The sequence below is a fragment of the Aulostomus chinensis genome, chromosome 13 (genome assembly GCF_037954235.1).
Source record: "Aulostomus chinensis isolate RoL2024-O1b breed Wild chromosome 13, RoL_Achi_v1.0, whole genome shotgun sequence".
In the NCBI taxonomy this organism is placed as follows: domain Eukaryota; kingdom Metazoa; phylum Chordata; class Actinopteri; order Syngnathiformes; family Aulostomidae; genus Aulostomus; species Aulostomus chinensis.
The window spans coordinates 12,340,563-12,362,500 of NC_141332.1; the positions used below are offsets into that span (position 1 = coordinate 12,340,563).

At 40.0% G+C, this 21,938-nt stretch overlaps 1 long non-coding RNA gene across 3 annotated transcripts in view; it reads right to left on the reverse strand.

Moving 5' to 3' along the window:
- The window catches only part of LOC147250895 (uncharacterized), a 46,140-nt gene that overhangs the window by 10,186 nt on the left and 14,016 nt on the right, over positions 1–21,938 (reverse strand). The gene's annotated exons all lie outside the window — the stretch shown is intronic.

The following is a 21,938-nucleotide window of genomic DNA, read 5'->3' on the forward strand; positions in this document are numbered from 1 at the left end:
AGAAAATGTCCTGAAACTGAAAGCAGGCACTTTTTGCTCAGCTTAGCTTTCTGATGTTGTCAAGAGACACTGGGAAGGCTGCAAGCTGCTTGGAGCTATGAGAGAACAGTAGCTGTACTCAGTAAAGAGCTCTTATGCTCTAGAAAGAGCCACGCAGAAACAAACAGGCATGTACCTGCTCAGTGCTGTCTTTGTCGTACATACTGTGTTCCCGGTAAATGTATTTTTCTGTGTTTGTGTGTATTTCCATTAACGCTATAAAAACAAGTGTTTAATGCAGTATTAATGAAGATAAATAAACTGTATAATCACACAAGTGTGCATCTTTTTTTTAAGTTTCAAATTATAACATGGGTTGAGATTTTTAAACTAAATGTCATCAATTTTGTTTTTGTAAACAAAATGCAAATAAATTTAAGAATGGAGGGGTGTTTCTGACATTTTAAACTAAGATTTGATCACGAGAGCCAGAAATTGGATGATACTCTTTATGAGGCATTTAAAAAAAAGCAACAACAACAGCAACAAAGCTTGAAAAGTCCAGCCTGTCTACAAAGTAGTGTAACAAATGTTAAACAACGTTTCAGTTTTAACACATTTAAGTAGTATTTTGTCATATTTTTGTATATTTACAAAATGAAATGAAACTCAATGTATTTGAAGTGGCAGTGCATTGACGACAGTCAATCAAGGGTCAGACTGATTTGTTTTCCAATGCCTACAGAACCATGACGTCTGCAGCTTCGCCTTCAATCAACAATGTTAAACAGGTGTCTATACTGGGAATGTGTATCATAAAAGCAATATTACTCCTGTAAAATCTTCTGCAAATTTGTTAACTTGATAAAAGTATTTGACAAATTACATATAAAATAATAACTAATGAATAAACAGGCTTCAGCTATTTATGATACTTGAAGTGTAGATTTTAATTCTTGGCCAGATCATCAACATTGAAATTTTACAACTTCAATCCTGATGCAACCATTTCCAACCTGAAAATAGATATCTGTTATTACTCTGAAAAAGCAAATATATGGCATTTAAATTCATTCTGTGCATTTTCATTATTGACGGTAGCTGGATTGATGGTCTGGATGAAAGAAACGGGGGCAGGGAGTGTTAAGCCCCGCCCCTCAGCCAGAGTCGTTCCTACTAATACTGCTATAATGCAAGTGAAAGAACAATACAGGACCTCAGAGTTTTGAACATATAATTGCTTTACACAGAACGACACCAAAAGTGTCATGGGATGAGGATTTGCAGCTACTCTACCGCTACTCTAGCAAATGTAATGTCAAAATATTAGAGTGTGTCATTTTGTTGTTTATATTGTTTCTGCTTTTAAAACCCAAATACAGTTTGTACAAATGCACTGTCAGTATCGCTGGCGCAGAATGTTTTGTCTGAAAACTGAAGCTCGAGTACATTAAAACAAAGGCTTTTGCCTCGCGTGGAAACTTGTCAGGCAGCTACAATAATTGGTAATGGGATTTATACTGAGCTCAAAAGGCAGAGCTCAAACCAACAATGTAAAAGAAAATGATTTATTTCTACACAGGCCCCACTTGCAACACATTTGTTATTCTACAGAAATAACTTAACTCTATATGGCACAAAGCTTCTGTGCACTGGAATACTGTAGGTTCCACATTAAGGCAATTAAGTCAGTGAGTGCAAAGTTACTTTTTCTGCACAGAGGAAACGTGACAAATTGCCGTCTTTGTAAATAATTTGGTTGTGGTTTAAATGAGCCCATTACTGTTAAGCATTGTCTATGTTTTACAAAAAAAGTCCTAAATTGGATTCATACAAGGAAATGTCTTTATAGACACACAGAAACATTTAATTTTCAGACTACGAACAGATGTAAGCAGCAGAAAGGTTTAATAAGAAAATGAGTAACTGAAAGTGGAAACAGTTTTTACGTCTTAACTTGTCGTCATTTAAACGTCATAACAAAGATGTTGATCATTATTACGTTTCTCCTTTCAGGTGTTTAAGTCTCATGTTCATACGTGTCTTAGTCATACTTCAATTAAAATAAAAGCTCAGTCTTATGGGCAACTTGCAAGAACTTGCATGACAATAACAAAGATGTACCTGTCACATAGTTTAACATAAAGACAACAAACATGTTTAAGTGGGAACAAAGGTTATACATATCTGTATACCTGCATCTTGAACAGCTCAATAATTAATACTTTCTCATTATTTATGTCTATCAAGCCATATGACAACCAGTAGATGCTCCAGGAACCTGAGGAGAGTCTGGGAAGTCAGCCATGAAAAGCAACAAATGATTTTGATTTTTTTTTCAAGTTCAGTTGTTATGTAGAATAAACCAGCATGCAACTTCGCCATTTGTAAAATCTCTGGTAGGCTAGCAACTAGCTACATTTAGGATAAACTACCAGCTATAATTAGGATAAACTACTAGCTTCAATTAGCAGAGACTACTAGCTTCAATAAGGTTAACCTACTGGCTACATTTATGATAAACTACAAGCTACATTTAGGATAAACCACTAGCTTCAACAAGGTTAAGCTACTGGCCACATTTATGATAAACTACAAGCTACATTTAGGATAAACTGCTAGCTATAATTAGGATAAACTACCAGCTATAATTAGGATAAACTACAAGCTACATTTAGGATAAACCACTAGCTTCAATAAGGTTAAGCTACTGGCTACATTTATGATAAACTACAAGCTACATTTAGGATAAACCACTAGCTTCAATAAGGTTAAGCTACTGGCTACATTTATGATAAACTACAAGCTACATTTAGGATAAGCTAAGTCACAGACAGAGATCTGAAACTATATCCTACTGTCAAGTCTGTGTGCAGAATATAATCATTTCACAAGAGATTAATAATGATTCTGTTTTTACATGACCACATATGAAGACGTTAACTCGATTTTTTTTGCCATTAACTAATTTTTTCTATTAACACTAATATATATATATATATATAAATATAAATGTATATAAACATATATATATATAAATATATATATATATATAAATATATATATATATAAATATATATATATATAAATATATATATATATAAATAGATACAGATATAGATATATAGATAGATATATTTAATATCAGCCAATAAACAAATCTTTATGCAATCTTAAAGAACATTCCTGTCAAAGCTTACTTGTCTAACCTGTTTACATTTCTCTTCACGTTATATGTCATGCCTTGGTTCCTCATTACACACTGGAAGTCCAGTCGATTCCCATGGAAACTTCTGTGACCTCTGATGTGTTTGTGAAGCTCCTTCCATTTATTCAAAACGAAACAAACTTGGACGGTGTGACCAAACCAAGCTAACAAGCTAATGAGCTGAGTGTAAGCCATTGCTATCTCTGTAGGATTCCCAGGAGATATTAAAAACATCAGGGTGTCAAAAACAGAAACATTTTCTCTCCTCATGCGTCGATGTGCTCCATTTTTGGTAGAAAATTGCAGGTATCAGAAGTCCGTGGAAAAAAGGCACAAACAAGTGAGTTATCTGAGAATGAATTGGAAAAATGGTTGGCTTGTTTAAGCGATGATTTTATGAGACCAATCGGAGATCTTACATGGTTATTTTTTTATGCTAGATTTCTTTTTCTGAAAATTATTCCCATATCTAGTAACCTTATGATGCACAAAAAATCTTGCTAATCTGGTTGGATATACTTTCACACGCAACCTCTGCAGTTGGACATATACTCAATTTCACGTCAAACTCAGTATGAACAGCACGTCGGTGATTCCAAACATCATTCTGAAACGTCGTAGGATAACCTCAGATGTAATGGATACATTTATTTATGGGTCTGTTCCATTTAGCACCACTGCCTTTCCAAGAAAAAAAAAAGTGGGGGGGGGGGGGCATGTTTAAGATTTTACATAAACCTGAATGGGCCCCTTGTCAGAGACCATCAAGTCTGGGCTCCCTGATGTTTCACACTGGTGGAACTGTGTCCAGTTGGTTGACACAAGCACGTCTGAAACAAACAGCTCTCTTTCCTTCTGCGACCCTCCTCGGTTTCGGTGTGTCACCCAAAGCCGCTGCGAACAAGGATGAGTAAAGACAAGGCAATATCACTGCACCCCACCAGCTCGGAACAGAGATTAGTCTGGGCTTTGAGTCAAGGAAGTGTTGAAAGAGAGTTTCATCAGTCCTCCTACTCTCCCATTGTGATGTGGTGTGTTTCATAAAAAAGAAAAAAAAAACAGTGTGATTGGGTGACTGTGGAAAAAGGATGCTTTCTTTAATATCCACCTGAAGGCAGACACAATATAGCTCTTAAGATGTGTCAGAGCTATTTTAATTTTGAAACTGAACATTAGACAATTTTCTTTGAGTGACACTTGATGATCCGTTATCACCCTTAAGACTAATTGGTCTGTGGACACAGTGTCAATGACAGACGGTCATCCTGGTGCTTAAAAGTTTGAATAGTTCACGGATGGACATAAAACTGCAGTTTGTAGATGATAAAAAAATACACTTAAAAAAAAAAAATCGAGCTCCTTTCAGTCGTTAATACTGTTGAGACAAAATATTCAAAAGGTTAAATGAAGATGTTTGGTGAGTCCGCTCATTTGCTCCCCTTCAAGGGGCGGCATGGCTCAGAGGTAGAGCGGCCGTCTAGCTACCAAAGGGTCGCTGGTTCGATCCTCACGTCCCCCGGTGACCATGTCGAAGTGTCCTTGAGCAAGATACTGAGCCCCTAATTGCTCCTGATGGATTGGTGACTCGTCCAGGGTGAACCCCGCCTCTCACCAATGTCAGCTAGGATAGGCTCCACCCCCCACCCCCCCCCCAACAGATAAGCAGTATAGAAAATGGATGGATGGATGCTCCTCCTCAACAGTCAGATCCGTTTTTCATTAGACTGAATTTTAAATTTCAAGAGGTAAAATGTTAAACACGGTAACTGAATTATGTCAGGAATTCAATTTCAAATCATTTACATTCAAATATAATTATCCAATGGTTATCGTTAACTGAAATTGCCTTTCTTTTAAGACAATTTGACAAGCTCTCTTTCTTGAGCATTTTCTCCTTTTTTCCCTAAATTACAGCTCCTTAGAGCTTCCATCCTTATTAGCCAGAATTCGAAATCTGATATCATGCTTGCTCGGTGGACTTGAGCAGCAGGCCTTTCATCTTGTGTAAAACTCTACTCATAAAAAGTTGTTGTGGGAAAGATGTCGCTCAATAGAGTCGAGGCAGATTTAGAATACACGTTGCATTATTCTGGAGAATTAGAAAGCTTGCAGACTTCAGCCTTCATGAGGTGATAAACTACTGACTGATCAAAGTCTCCTTAAGGGTCTAGGAGTTTTCCAAACTTTGCCAGAAGCATGTTGTGATTTGTGGTTGCCATTTTCTCCTTTTCATAGGGGTTTTTTTTTCCTCCAATTTTTCAAAATGTATGGTTTATTTTTTGATGCACTTGTAATCTTAAATCCCACATCACCAAACACGTCATGAGTGCACAAACACCAAGGCCGCGTTTTAAAATAATCCCCCCCCCCCCAAAAAAAAACGGATTTCTTAAACACGTGGAATTATGTGGGTCTGAGGAGCGGCTGCAACCATTTAGCATGTGCTGTTTACAAACTGGACGGGTAAGCTTCCAGATGCAGAGATCACGACGGTTACACCATGCAATAAATGGGGGATAAATTTCACTAATAATAAAAATAATAATTCTTCCTCCTCTTTTCCTGAAAGTGCAGATTCATGTTATGTTTAAAGATGGTAGAATAAAATAGAAATTGCTGTCTGTACGTGTTTTTTTTTTCTACAGATGGAAAATGTATGTGTTTTAAGCTCATGGCAAAATGTGAAAAGTGGCTACATTTTGCCAGTAAAGCATGACACAAGGCCTGGATATGGGTAGATCCCCCCTCCCCCCCGCAAAAAAATATAAGCTTTCAGTTTTTGAATAACAAATAAATAATAAGAAAATAAAAGGTTACTTTCAAGGACTGACACTGAGGAAATGCATTTAGAAAAATACTACATGCCATTTTGATCAATCACAAACGAAGAAGTGGCAAAAAGAAGCTGGCGCTTCCTTTGACAAAGCTGCCTTGAACACGTCTGTTTACAACAGAAGTAACAGCAGATTAGAATGTTTCTATGTCAAAATCCCCCCAATAAACAGACAGCTATTTTTTTATCCCTGTCCACAGCTTTTAAACCACTTACTGTGGGAATTTAGACTGCCTTGTTAAAAGGATTCTGCCCCTAATTCCCGTTTGAAATGGAAAATAGCAACTCTATCAACATAGCGAGCAAAATGCGTGGCGTGAATTTGCATTTCCTGGATGTGAAATATGCTAACGGTACACAGCACACCACGTCTTTCCTGCTGATTTTTGCAAAATATTTCAGTAAAATACAGTGCTTTTCTGAATCCTCATTTCATATTTCAGCTTTAAAGAACCTGAAAAGCAGAAAGCAGACACCTGATGTAGCAGAGCAGTGATTAAGACAAAGAGAGGCCCATCTCTCATTCTGCCACTACTTGTTGTAGCACCAGGGTAACTAACAGCGGGCCTGAATGTCTTTTGTCAGTAAATGAGAGTTTAATATGTTGCACCATGGAGATGGGACGAAGAGTGTGCGGCCCCTGCTGCCTCCTTCATCAGTGCCTTTGCCTTGTCACCGGCCGCACCGCACGACCCCACTCTCATCTCCAGCAACAGCAGTGTGGAAGAGCACAAACCTGAGACCCTCCTAACGATTTCCTGAATGGCTTTCTGATGCACATTCATCAAGACCGCTGGACTCAAAGTTACCTAAAGGTATAAATCTCCATTAATATGGAGACGTGGTTAGTCATTTGTCTTTTTTCCATTAAAAGGAAACTAACTGTCCTTAAAAAAAAAAAAAAAATTTAATGACCTACAATTATATCCAGCTGTTTTGGTGTGATGAAAGCAGTGAAGCACCAGGTTGTTTGTGTTTCAGAATATTTGGTGATAACGGTTCTGGCCTATTGGGTCGTTTTACTTTCCTTCCCGTTCTGGATAGTCGATTATGAACCTGCAAGCTGCTGTAAAGCCTAAATGATGGGCTTCAGTCCGTCTCAGCGACATCATCATGGTGTGCCACCTATGCTAAATAAGGGAGTGGCTTCTGCCAGGAGCAAATTGAGTTTTAAACAATTCCTGGGTTTAGGCCGGTCTTCATGGTCTGTATGTGTGTTTGTGTCTGTGGCAGTGGTCGACATTTGTGTTCAACACACTGCAGGTAGGAAAAATATTTTTTTTTTAAAAAGCTCTGCCCAGTGATAACAAGGAGGAAAGATAGAGAGCACAGTGCAGTGGACAGTCTATTTTACACAGTCCCTCATTAATACTAATAATAATCCTACTAAAATGACTAATACATGTTTCATAGTCCCTGTTTTAAATATGGTTCTAACTTCCTTAACCTTGACTTGAACCAAGTTTTTCTTGAATGAAGATGACACAGGTGTCTCCCAGGAGACAAGACAATGTACAAGAGGAAACACTGTGGAAAAAATATTTCTCAAGTTTTTATATACATTTGAACAAAAAAAATAATAATGCCATGTCCAACATTATTTATACCCTTCTCAATAATCAATAGAAAAACCTTTGTTGGTTATTATAGCAATCAAATGCTTCCTATAATTGCTGACCAGCTTTTCACATGTCTCCACTGGTATTTTTGCCCATTCATCTTTAGCGATGAGCTCTGACTGTTTCAGGTTGGACGGTCTCCTCGCCATCACCCTGATCTTTAGCTCCCATCACAGATTCTCAGTCAGATTCAAGTCAGGACTCTGGCTGGGCCGCTGCAAAACGTTAACGTTTTTGTCCGCTAAACATTTCTTCACCGCTTTTCTTGTGTGTTTTGGGTCGTTGTTACGCTGAAAAGTCCACTGGTGCCCAAGGCCAAGTTTCTCTGCAGCCTGCTTGATAGTGTTGTGGAGAATCTTAACGTATTGCTCTTTTTCACGGTGCCTTTTACTGTGATTAGGTTCCCTGGTCCACTGGCTGAAAAACACCCCCAAAGCATTAGGTTCCCACCACTGTGTTTGACAAGGGGGAAGGTGTTCTTAGGGTAGAAGGCTTCTCCTTTTTTACCCCAAATGAAGGATACATCATTGTGGCCAAAGAATTCAATTTTTGTGTCGTCCTCCTTGGTCTGCATCCATGGAACCCAGCAGTGTGCAGTGCCCGTTGGACCACGTTGCCACCAGCAGAGCCCAGATTCACCAGGATGGCCTTGGTGGTCATCCTTGGATTCTTTTTAACCTCTCCCACTAACCTCCTGGCCAGCACAGGTGTCACTTTTGGTTTCTGACCACGTCCTCTAAATGTTCCACACTGTGGAACGTCTTGTACTTTTTAATAATACTTTGCACTGTAGCCACTGGAACATGACAACATTTAGATATGGCTTTATTGCCCTTTCCTGACTTGTGAGCAGCCGCAGATCCTCAGTGAGCTCCTTTGTCTTAGCCATGACCGTCCACAATCCAACAACTGTTTTTCACCCGTTGGGTTGATTGAAACAGCTGTCCCCAATGAATCAGGATGATTAGGATGCTTTAGAACAGCTTGGACTATTTGGAATGGTATAGAACTTTGGATTTTCCCATAGACTGTGACAGTTTGCAAAGGTCATGAATCATTTTGGACATGCCACTTTTTGTTCAAATGTAAATAAAAGCTGAAACATTATTTTTCCCATGATGATGCGTCATCTAAAGTAGAACCTAGATATCCTTTTTGCTTCGTCCTGACACGATGCTGTAACAGTTAATGCTGTGTTTCACAGAGTTGTAGTTTAAACTCGACCACGATTACTTCCAAACCCCAACCACGCGTTTTTTTGTGCCTTACAAAAAGGAACATCTCATATGCAGTATTGGAATTGACAAACTATCTGAATGCTTCAGTATAGTACAGTTCAACTTTATTTTTTTGGGATAGTCCGCAAGCATTAATGGTTTTCTGAATAGTCCTGCTGGTGTAGTCAGATTAATGTAACATCTAAATAATATACAAATACCTACATGTTTGACAGTTGAACATTTTGTGGACACTCCTCTGGAATAACTCCAACAAACAACTGCTGCCGTTGCAAAGACATCAAGCTCACCAATGCCCGTACTTCGTTATCCAGTTTGAATTAACCACTTATAGTGAATGGAAAAGAATCACATGATATTCTGACAGTATCATCATGTTCAGAGGTTCAAACTTTAGCCCTCAACACAACGGAAGCAACCCGGCAGTTTGAAACTGACTCGGGTGCAGCAAAGTTTTCAAAAGTCTTCATTTTCATGATTGGAAAACTCTGTTGTGTTGTTGTGAGGCGCAACCGTAGTTAAAGTTATGCATTTTGACATGAGACCTTGTGGATGCAGCTCTTGTCATTGTCCAGGTGGCTCTGTTAGCATCCAGGGATTTAATAATGATGGTGGAGGACGCTGTCAGACATGTTTAACCGTATTTAAATCTGGTAACCGTGAAGGCCATCACACACAATTCATATCATTTTCATACTGATCCAACCTCTCTGTTCTATATAGAGGCATCCATTAATCTTCTACACTCATTTATTCAGGTTTGTCCTTTAATTTTGCGCCCGCCTGTAATTGGGCTATGAACGGGTTAAGTGAGCAGCAGTGTCATTATCACTGGAGTCAGTTTTACATAGCTTTAAAGCCTCTTACAAACCAAGCCATCAGATAGTGGAAGACATATCAAATGGGGCTGACGTGGTTTCTTTGAACTAAATGATGAAAGGTCTCAGACGACTCCCATTTACTTTGATGGATTATATAATGATAATTATTCTTTATACTTACTTGCTGCTGCCTCTTTACTATGTTTTCATTGGGCAAAGTTAAACGACCAGCGTGGAGGATAAAAGGGGCTCTACTGGTAGAAATGGAACAAATCCTATTCATAATTTTCATTGGCGGGCAATGACCTGTAACTTAATCTTTTTTTTTTTTTAGCTTAGAATATGGGTGGACCTGTGGTGCGCAGAGAAAAGCGTTTGCATGTTATCCCCATGTTAATGTGGGTAATCTGGCTTCCTCCCACACGCCAAAAACTACAGACTCTAAATTGCCTGTATGTGTGAATGTGAGCGGTCTGGTTCTGGCAGTGGACTGCTGACCTGTTCAGGATGTGCCTCGGCTCACCGATGGACCTTAGAATGAGCCTGTAATGCTGCACTACCTTGTTGCCTCAGTAGCTCAGAATGAATGAAACAAACTTTGCATATTTGTTGGCAGTCCAACGGTTCCCAAAGATTACTTTTGGAGCCACCAGGGGTCTCCACTACAAGCTACAACTACTACTGCTCTTGCGCCTCTTTTCTTTTATTTGCAACAAACATACAGTAACAATGGTCGAGTGATGCAAGTTGTCTGATGGTGATTTGGAGGCGGTCCTGTCCTGTCCAGGCTTGCATTGGTTGGTCTTCAATCACTCATTGAGCACTTGTGTAACTCAAGATTTCTATGACACCCAGAAAGTACCCAGAGGTAGCAGCTAAAAAGGTTCCTGTAATAACATTCCGAGAATTAAAATGGTTCCTGTGGTCCGGCAAGCTTTCAGTTATGAAAAGTTTCCTCTGATCCGAAGGCACCTGCTTGCTACTGCTCCTATGTAGTATTTATAGAGTCATTGAGTAGTGCTGGGATCAGAGAGGCAGCTGAAATGAGGACAGGCTTCTCCTGTGCCCAAAGAGAAACATCATCTCTGAATTTGAACCAAGTTTGAGCTGGTCCAACTTTTCAAACCTAGTCTTTGCCATTTCCTCAGGGATGTGGAACACAAAGGGCCTCCGTGAAGAAAATTAACATTTTTCACAGTTCATTGAGCTCATTTAAATGAATCAAAAGATGCAACGGACTCATTTTCATGTACTGTGGCAAAGCTGATACCAAGCACCACTCAGAATTAACCCCAACTCTGTTTACATGCTTATGAAAATTGCGGTTTAAACCCTTGTATATTATGAACCAAGCTGCTCAGGAAAGGCTGGCTTTTGCTGGCTAAATTATTGTATTTTTTTTACGTTACGGCACTGACATGAAATTATGGTGAATATAAAACTGGATATCATTTTATTGATCATTTTTAAACAGTTCACACGCCAAGACTATTCAAGAAACCACAGATAAATTGTATCTGTTTTTGTGCTTGCGCCCGAAGCCTCAACATCACCCTACAGCCAACTTCTATGAATTTAATTTCTTCACAGATTTTTTTTCTTCTCTTTTTAAAGCATTCAGTTTTCATCTCCCTCTTTTTGATGTGTTGGTTTTGGTTTTTGTTATAAAGCGTGACATAACTCGTTGACTGACAGGAGCAGAGTAGATGATGGTCCATATGTGTGTGTGTGTGTGTGTGAATACTTACTGACCCTCACTGGTTTTTGGTTACATGGCTATTTTACATACATGTACAGAAAATCTACCTGGATTTGGTGCTTGGTGAGTGTTAATTCAGGTCCTGCAATTAGAACATAATTAACCGGAAAAAAAAAAAAAACTATCTGAAATGAAATATTTTCTTTTAAAAATCCAAAAGGTAGAATTTGATTCCTATTATTTGTTCATGTTGAAAATGATCTTAGGTTATCTCCACCTCTAAAGTAATGGAAGCAGCTCTCTACAAAGGTTATGTTGGCATTTGATTTACAGCATATTTGGGCTATTTTGCATAGGCTCCGAATATTGCTACCAAACCAATCCCATGAAAAGTTATTTCCCTTGGAGGACCATTTATTTAGTCAAGGCCGGAGTAGTTTAGTGGGATGGCTTTCATTTCACGGTTCATACTCTCAATGTGATTAATAAGTAAAAATGCTGTTGAAGAGAGAGAAAAGCCGTCATTCAATCCTATCCTCCTGGAATGGTGGGACGAGAGAGTATCCCAGGGCATTAGAGGCTGTTGTCAATCACTGCATGGAAAATCAAGCGTAGCCTATTTGGATTTGGTCTGACAAGTTCTCATCTGGTCCGACTACTGCCACAGGAAGCAGGAGCGATGGTGGTGACCAGAGAGGAGTGGATCGTCGCCACGCTGTAGCCCCAGCGCAGCCTTCGGAGATTATTTACAAGATGTATTTTAAAAGATGTATCTTATTGGATGTGTGACATCTGTGAATTGATTTGATAATAATCCCCTGGTTCTTCTGAAACCTCATCCAGTCACGATGAGTTAAAATGACAGCATTAAAATGATCATTAACGGTGACTTTCTTAAACTGAGCTGTGTTTCGGTGTTCGTGTGCGACAACACCTTTTATATTCGAAATATATCAACAATCCATTCCTTCACGATTGGATTGATTATTTTTTTATGTCCGCATACAAATAAAATCAAAGCTATCATATGCATACAATTCATGACAATCAAATTTGTTGTAAAATCACAAGACATTCTCTACCAAGCTGAACTAATAAAATCAGTAATCAAATAAATTTCCTTCCTGAAACACAGTCCAAGTTTTCACCCCCCCCCCCAAAAAAATGATAAAAAGAGGACATCTTACCCAATAACGGATACCTCCAGCCATCATAGGAAGGACAGTAAAACAAATGTTTTATTCTTGAGTTCAAGAATAAAAATCTTCTTGAACCTGCTGATCTCTTGAGCTAACGGCAACATTCCTGAACACAACTGAGCACACGGCCTAGTGTGAGCAGGACGTACGCACATGAAGAATTACAATCTAGAGCAAAACCTTTTTTCTTAAAAATGGCACCCAGCTGAACCCTCCTATATACAGTTCTACTTGTCAGACCATCAGTAATTCTCCCTCACCCTCTCAAAAGCAAGGCGTCACACACTACCGCCTGAGTCATCATCATAGGAATAACTGATGGCACAACACTTGGACCGACCTTGTAAAAAAAAAAAACATACTGAGCTGAAGTTGTGTAAAACGTTCGTGCGGCGAGAGAGCAAAGACGTTTTTTTTTTTTAGCACACAGCCACATGAATTGGCCGCTGAGAAACCCCGCTGGAGCAGTTAATTGCAGCGGCCACGAGAACTCAACACCCTGCAACTTAAAGAAAAAAAACAACAAAAAAACAAAAGCACATGTAAAAAGCCAAAACACCAGGAAATGAAGACAATGTATCACATGAGCGGGGTTTAGGTAAAGCGCTGCACATTCCCACCAGTAATCACATGACCGACTGTGAAAACAGGTACATAATCAAGGAGGTCTCTCTGTACTCCTCCCTTTTTATACTTCTCCTTTACTTGTGATGTTGTGTTGTTGACGTTTGAAACTTGTGCACAAGCATAACAAAATATTAGCTTATTGTAAAATATATTTTTAATTTTTTTTTTCTACAGTGACCACCAAAATGTAAAAAACACAAAAAAACAAAATGTAAAACAAACTTTAAGCACGCCGTGGAAGAACTCCAATTGTCATTAAACAGATTTGCGGTGTTTCTTGACGTCTTAGTTTTTTTTCAGCGCTGCAGTGCAGTTAAAACTTTAGTGGTACGTTTCGTTGCAGTTCAGCTGTTTTCTGATCCAGGACAGCACAGAATTTATAGGGACGCTTGTTTGCAAGAGAAACACGCAGAGATGAGGACAGCAGCAACTGAGGGGAGGTTTCAGGTACCGGAGAGCAAATATGGCAGTGCTCATCCACCCTGTTTGTTAATACGTTATCGCGTTTTAAGGCGACAACAAAGAGACGAGACGTGACAGCGGTCGTCTCAAAGAAATTCACACAAAGCAACAAGGCAGCACAGTTTAGGGTATGAAGCAAAGAAACAAGAGGAGACGAGGTAATTAATCTCTCCCCTACTGTCTGAGCTCAGACGTACAAAATCATTTTATCAGCTGAATTCACAATAAAACTGTTCTCAGGTACACAATTGTCCCGATCTGACGAGACATCGTGGCGACTAATTTTATGAAATAGCAAGTAAACATGCTTGAGTTCATTAGCGCCGTACGTTAACTCATTAGCCAGCAACCGATAGGAGCTGCTGAAACTCCCGACTTAATAGCTGCGACGTCACCAAACACACAACCGTGCCGCGAATTTAGCAATGCTCAGGATTCAAACAGAGAGTCAGAAGGGCGTGGCTTCTAAGTGCCACTCACGTCTGTGTGGCGCCGGCGGCTTCATCATCATTGGTCAATCACCCAAGACTCCGTAGAGACCGTTCCTCTGACAAAAGCTATAAATGCTGATGTGTCGATGTTTCATATTTCAAATCACATTGATTAAACTGCTGGGTTTTTGAAATCAGCCCTTCCTGTCACCTCTCTGGAGACAACAAGACTCCCTGAAGATGCGCCTTCATTTATAGACACAACGAACCACGGTCATCAATTATCCCGCTACGCTGCTGTAAGCAACTATGATCATCACTTTACTAAAACTTTCATTTAAATACTCAGTGGAAGTACATTTTTCATGATTCAAATACACTTGAATTAAAAAATAAGAATTCTAGCTTCGGTATGGTTTTTGTTAAATAACTGATGAAACAGGATGCCAACATCAAAAGCTTAATTCTTTGATTTGGATCTTTCCTTCTTCAGAAATGACACTCCAGATCGCGGGGACGCATATCATATCGAATATAATCCACCATGTTTAAGGGAAGTTTGTTCCTCCACCTATACTCATTAGTATTCATCGTGTATTTTGTCCAGTTTTGCACCATTACACTAAAGTCACATGTATTTACTTGATGCAATCTTAACAACTGCACAGCTTATATTTTACCTCTGGCCAAAGCAATGTGTTTATCAGCAGCAAGATACGGTGCTTAGCTGAAAATTCCATATATTCCCTAATAGAGCGTATGCATAATTAATACCTCCTGTGTGCATACAGTAAACTCACCATGTTACGGGTGTGTGTCATGACTCGTAAGAGCCCTCGGCAGATGGTGCGTCTGACTTCTGAGGCCGGTGTCGGCGCCAGCCTCTGCTCTTCGTCTTCTTCTTTTTTTTCTTTTTTTTTTTAACTTTTAAAGAGATGATTTGATTTTGCTTAAGTAAGCTCTTGATTACACACTCAAACACCGTAGTCAGATTGAAGAGAGGAAAATAATTTTGAACCCTTTGAAGTTAAGTCTCTAATGACTCGTCTCTTCCTGGGTGCTCAGTGAAATGTTTGAAATATTGCATCAACTTCACACATTTTTATGCCTGAATGATCACTAGATTTTGGAAATATGCAACAGTGGAATATGTTAGTCTGACAGTTAAAAATATCAGACTGGCAATTTTTTTTTTCCCTTTCGTGTTTGAACGTGTGCGAGGTAAAGAGCGACTGTAGCCGAACACGGAAGTTGGATTCGGGGACTTTGTGCAAATGTCAGCAGGCCTCCCAGCACCTCCCAAGCAGTGTAACTGGAAATGGCACTGAGACACCGCTGACCATATGGCTCTTGTAATTAATCGTGCCGATTAATTTTTGGCTCGCCCTCAATGTCTGCACAGCCTCTTATGTAATACCAGAACCCCACGAGCAAGCGCTTCCCCTGGCTTTTCATTAGGAATGCTAATGCCATGTAGTGGCAAGGTTAACACCGCGACACAGAGCCCCATTTCACTCAGGACAACGTGGCGGCGATTTGGTCTCGTGACTTTACACGTCGTAATTAATACCCAACACACCCGCACCGTACCACAGGAGAGGGGAGCGACTGATCACACAATTTGGTGTCTGCAAAGGTTTTTACATAGTTTGACAGATTTGGATTCACCATCGATCCTGAACCAAAATAAATTGGCCTAGTACTGCAATATTTGGTGAAAAAGCCATCTTGTCTTCATGAGTCTACTTGCTTTGATTATCAAAAAAAAAAAGCAAAACAATGTTTTTGTCCAAACATACTAAATTAAGGTAACGTAGAAAATACAAACAAAAACAGTGCTTTCATGTTCTTAAAAAACAATGTTTTACTGAATGAAATAATGGTCGTTAATTACATAAATGGCAATAACAAATATCAGAGGCAAAAACACTTCCACATTAGTTGAGTATATTCCAAAAGGATCACTTCTTTTTTAACGTATTATTTTTGAATTATTTGCAATTTTATTAAGGCTGATTTCATGATTGCCATTTGATCAATTGTGCCGCGCTAAATTGAAGTAATTTCTTTTCGGAAATAAAAAAGGGGGGGGGGGGTCACGTAAGAATCGACAGGACAGAAACGGCTCAAGGAAGGAGTGCGATTGCCCCCCCCTCACCTGATGAATCGTCCTATCAACTAAGCTCTGAGCTACTTGCTGGCCTTGGTTAGCTGTCACCTCACATAGCTTGCAAGTTCCAAGTACACATGGCCATGATATGGACTAAAACCCTCCAGAGTACAGGAGTTATCTATTATGTATTGTTTACCGCTTAGCTGAAGTAATGTACCCACCCGAAAGGTGAGGAATAGCCTAGAGGCGTTTGCCAGATGTTCTTTTATAAGACAAAATATATTCACTTTAAATGCCCCCCTTGTTTCAGCGTACCTCTCCTGAATATTTTAACAGCTCACTGCGGCTGGGACCAATATGCGTTGCTGTCTGTCGGAATTTTTCGCTGTAAGGTCACCAAAGTGATGCCGTCTTTGAGACAACCAGTGATGCCTGTCCCTGTCACAGCCTGTCAACATCTTCTCGTATGTTTCCTCCTGTTTTTTTCCCCCCATACGTGTCCTTTTTTGTTTTTCATTTTCCTCATTTAATTTTAGCCCAGGCTTCTGACCCCGTGTGCTGTTTGTACAACAAACCCCTCATTTGTATGCACTGAGCTGGAAAAGAGTGTGCGTCACCTGCTGTGTCATAGGGCACCATACTAATCGTCCTTGGGATGACTAAAGACCTTAGATTATTGCAGTAATTTTTTACCTTTTCTCCCCCCTCAAAGGATTGCAGAGATCGGCCTTTCAGAATATTAGTCAGCCTATCTGCGTGTGGGGAGTCACAGGGTGCCGCTGAGGGGAGCCTGAAGGGCTCGTGCTTGTCATTTTTCGAGTCTCATCCTTCTGCTGCTCTTTCACTTTAACTCTGGGATTGATAAGACTTCTGCTCCTGCAGCTGTGCTGCTCTGGAGCGTTGCACAGTGATAACAGACCAGCCAGAGTCAAGCTGTTATCTCCTTGATGCTGACATTCACCGCATATACTTGGTAACATGTGCCCAAAAGGTACAGTGCTCTCACTGAGAAGCCTGCAGGGCTAAACACAATGAGGGAAGACTGCGCACATCTGAACACGATCACACTCACAATCGCAGGAAATGAGGCATGAATGCAGGATGTTTTAGACAGAGACACATTTAGATATTAGTGCCCTTTTTTCAGCTTCTCATTATTCTTTTTTTTTTTTTTTTTTTTTGCTGTCACGTCAGAAAGTAGTGCAGTCCTTGTAGCAGTTTTTGTGAAGAGAACTTGTTTAACCTCTGATCCGCCGTGTTCCTGCGGGATCGTTTGTTTCAGCTCCGGTGTGATTTCACATTTCAGAATGATTTTGAAAGATGACGAATGATGAAATGCTAATAAAAAAAAAAAAAAAAAAAAGGCCAGTAGATCTAACCACGATTTGTTTGTGTGTAAGAACGCGATTCGAGTCATTACCTAACTAGCTTGCCACCTACAGTTGGCTATTCGGCAGTGCTGATGTATACGGCATTTTATAAGGTAGCAGAGCGAGGCTATTTTTGGTCAATTAGACTTCCCAATTGTTGTAATATCAGAAATGAAGTAAAAGTGGGTGTTGATTCTAAATGACGCTCTTTCTGTTGTTTCCAGCGGGGCAGAACAAACGTGACCCACGGCTGAGATGCCACTCGATGCTTAAATCTCTCATGTACAGCCTGGCCAGCGTCACCACTAACAGTTCTGACACCATCATATCCATCATCCCAAGACAAGCGTGACCCGATGTTCCATAACAAAACGCTCCAGATTGGACCCAACTGTGTCCACTCTGTCAGCTGATAAACAGGCTACAGAGATGGAGTGTACCGAACTACAGACCTGGAAAAAGTCAACAGACTTTTCCTGTTCAAAGCATGGTGACAAAATATTCTCTCTCTGGGGTTCTGAAGACATTTCAGAGTCTGATTCTTTCATATATTTGAACAAAAACTGTCCATGTAATTCAGAAACTATCTCCAGTCAGTAAATGAGAGAAGACACAATGCCGGCTTTGAAGTCATCATTCCCTTTTGTTTCAAACATGACACAAGTCGGACAGAAACTGTCGAGAGACATTATGTTTCGAGACACTTTGTTCTCCAGAATTAAATTAAGTTTTACATTAAAAGGAGGTTTGTACTTCATAAGTGCTGAAAATAAAAGGGTAGGATGTACCTTATCTCTGCCTGTGCTCTCACTCGCTTTTTATTACAGAGGTAATTTGCATTTTAATTTGAAGCTTGAACCTACGCTACCTAATAGAATTAAACTAAGAGACACATTGACATGGTTTTCTGACCTCTGAGAGGCTTGCAAGTACAGAAAGGGCAAAAACATTCAGGTTGTGGCGAGCCCTGGGTTCGACCCCTGCTGAGATAAGACTAAGAGGTAAACATCGGCTTCTTAAACGCCAATTATGATCATAATTTTCTGCCAACTCCCTACAGACACGGCGCATTCATCTGTAAAATAGTTTAGGTTTTCTTTTTGAGGAAAAAAAAAAAAAAGAAGATATTTTGACGTAGCATATTTCCATTTTGGATCACATGATCGGCAGACCTCGCACAGAAAGCAAAGCTGCATTGTGTGTGTGTGTTTTTTTTCCCCTCTTTACCGCACAACAAGATTGCTGTTTGTTTTGTGGTAATAACTCACAGTCTGTATCTGTGAAATTGGAAGTGGACTTGTCAGACATTTGAATGTTTACAGCAGCTTTGAATTTTCTATTCCAGTCAATATTAGGTTAGGGCTGTGTGTGTGTGTGTGTGTGTGTGTGTGTGTGTGTGTGTGTGTGTGTGTGTGGTGGCTTGGGAAGGAGAAGTGCTATGAAGCATGAACAGTCTCTGTCGACCTTCAAGAAAGAGAGCTCGGCAGGATGAAGTTTGGCACTTTATAATTAGAGATGAGGGGCTGGAGCAGCAAACAATGCATTTCAACCAGCACACATCAATGTCTTCTACTGCCAGTACAATATCCAGGCTAAGATTTGGCATGACTCTCATAATAACATGACTGACTCCACATTTCATGATATGATCGCTTTTCAGCGTTCTCAGTCGCTATTAAGAAAGGTTCGCCGGTTTTCTATACACTCACTTTCTCCATCTGTGTGAGTGTGAGTCTTTCAGTGAAAGACGCACGAGCCTTAACACCGTGCTCTTCCAAAGCTGTCAGCCTTGACCTTTAAGAGGGTTTTAATAAAGGCATAATTGACACTGAAAGACAGTTGCGGCAGGAATACAAAAAGCTAGAGAAAGGTCTAAATGAAACATAATTTTCCTTAAAAGTAAAATAAGCTGCGTTTGAAGACAGTACATCATGATCTCCCTGAGCGTGATCGCTATGCTGCAGGTGTGTGTTGCAGTCTGCCCACACACCTTGAATATCTATTACAACCTTGACATAGAAATAAAAAGGGATTAAATATACAATAGAAAGATATAGGTATGTATTCTGCAAAAAAAAAAGTTTAAAAAATATATATATCTGAGAGAAAACGCACATGTAGAGAAACACAAAGCATGTCTGCTGCCTCCTCTAAATCTCTGCAGCGTGTCTTGAAATGGAGATGAGGCTGACATCAAGCACAGATAAGCAACAAGGAGGCCTGTGGGCCAGCACACAGAAGACAACCACTAAATCTTACAGCTCGTAGCCAATATGAGGTTCATGCTGTATGCCAACAAAACATCACATCAGATGTCTGGTGCCAAATATTAGATAGAGTGTGTTGTATGTAAGTAGATAAAGAGCTCACGGTCGGCGGTGCAGGATAAGAGCAGTAACACACATGTACATTAGAGGAGGGCGGGGTGTTCGTCAGGGTACCAGAAACGACGAAGGAGAATAGCACCACGTCAGTAGTATCGCCGCTTAGTGGTAATTTTCTAAACATGTCGGTATCCGTCTGATCACCTAAAATCGATTTCAGCCCAGCAAATCAATCAGTTTCTTCATTTTTGCTTTCACAAGGAGGCTCATGCTGGCATCTTTTAATCCCACCTAAATGATTGACAGATATCAGAAATATTTGCACTGTTTGAATATTTGGCAAGAGGTGTGTCTTGCGGAGTGTTTACCGGAGATGTAACGTCTATGGCCATGCATGCTAGTTGCAGTCGGTCTTAAAGAGTTTTCACTCAATACTGGAACAAATCAAGACGGTCCATGAGAAAAAGACTGTATTCGTCACCTCAGCAAATATTTCTCAGTCTATGATCTCAGTCCCTGGTGTTGTGGTCCTGTCTGGATTGTGAAAATGTTCAGTTTTGGAAGAGTGACCCTAAGATAGCCAGACTGGTGGTGATGGCCAACTGGTAAGAGAACGGAAGAGTTAACGTCCCTCTCTAAAGATCAGCCTCCAAGGTGGACGCTGTCCAGCTAGCAAGCAGCCAGCGAGCCACCGTCATGCTAGCCTGCAAACTCCAAGGCAAGGTCAAACACCTCCTTTTGAATAGTTCCAGAAACAGGCTGTCAAGACTGATTGGCAAGTCCTGCCCCTGCCTCCCCTGAACCACCAGCATGTCCTTCACCTGTTTATATAATCCAGCAGTCCAACTTTGATAGTTTGGCCATTTGCTGTTGGCCCCCTTGTGCTGGATCCACCAAGGTCACCACAGCTCCACGGTGCTTGTGCCGGCCAGGCTGCAGCTGCAGCATTTCTAATTAAAAAGGGGATTCTTTCATAATCATTATTTTATATCAACTCAAACTATTTATGAATACTCTACTCCATTTCTGACAAAAGATCCCCCTAAATGTCTCACCCTGGTCCTTAAAGGAATGTTCCACCACAAAAACACCACGATTAATCAGAGCAAAACTTTAGCACCGGCGGGAAATTTGGTGTGGCGCTTTTTAATTCAGACGGACAAACTCTGAAGCTTACTTGATCTTTTGTGTAACCCCCCCCCCCCCCCCCCCAAAAAATAAAAGTGTTGCATTTAAAAATATTTTTGTCAGACACTTTGGTAAATATTTTGCCACCAAAACCCCCTCAAGTGTGTAATTTGTCTTGCATTTCTAATTGATGAGCAGCAACCTGGAAGCTTTTGAGCAGGTTAGTTTACCAACTCATTATTCAATTATTCATGATGAACAAATACTCCAGTATTTACCATGTACCTGGTAATTTTTTATGTTCTCCTGGTGATGTATGAATGTGTAATTGCTGATCATATACTCAAATATATGAGTTTAATTTAAGGGCCATAGTCCCATTGATCTATTTTAATGTCTTTAATCGGGGTAGTTCATGTACGCTCAGGTTTCCAAGACTCAGGACGACTTGCGTTCATTCTGATTTCTTCCGGGTTTTTTTTGGTTTTTTTTCAAATTTCTTGTTGTTTTGTGCGGCAATGTCAAAATTCCCAAGCTTGTTCAGAGTGTTGAGGCTTACTTACTTTTGATTTTAATGTTGCTGTCTGTAATTTCTTTTCGTTCCGAAACATGAAGTTAGAATGGATATAAAAAGGAAATGAGGAGGTCTCCATGTTCCAGGCTACAGTAAAGTAGCAGTAACTAACATTTGCTATGTTTATCTACACACAACTTCACCGAATCACCGATTTGGATTTAACTGAGCCAAATATCATGCATTACACCAGAAATCCAAAGTCAGCCTCTCTGCACCCTCAATGTTAACATAAACCTGAAACAAAAGAATTTTTTTAAAAAAGCGTCATTCTTTTTTAGTTTATGCAGTTAGAAAGTTCAGCTCTCTACGT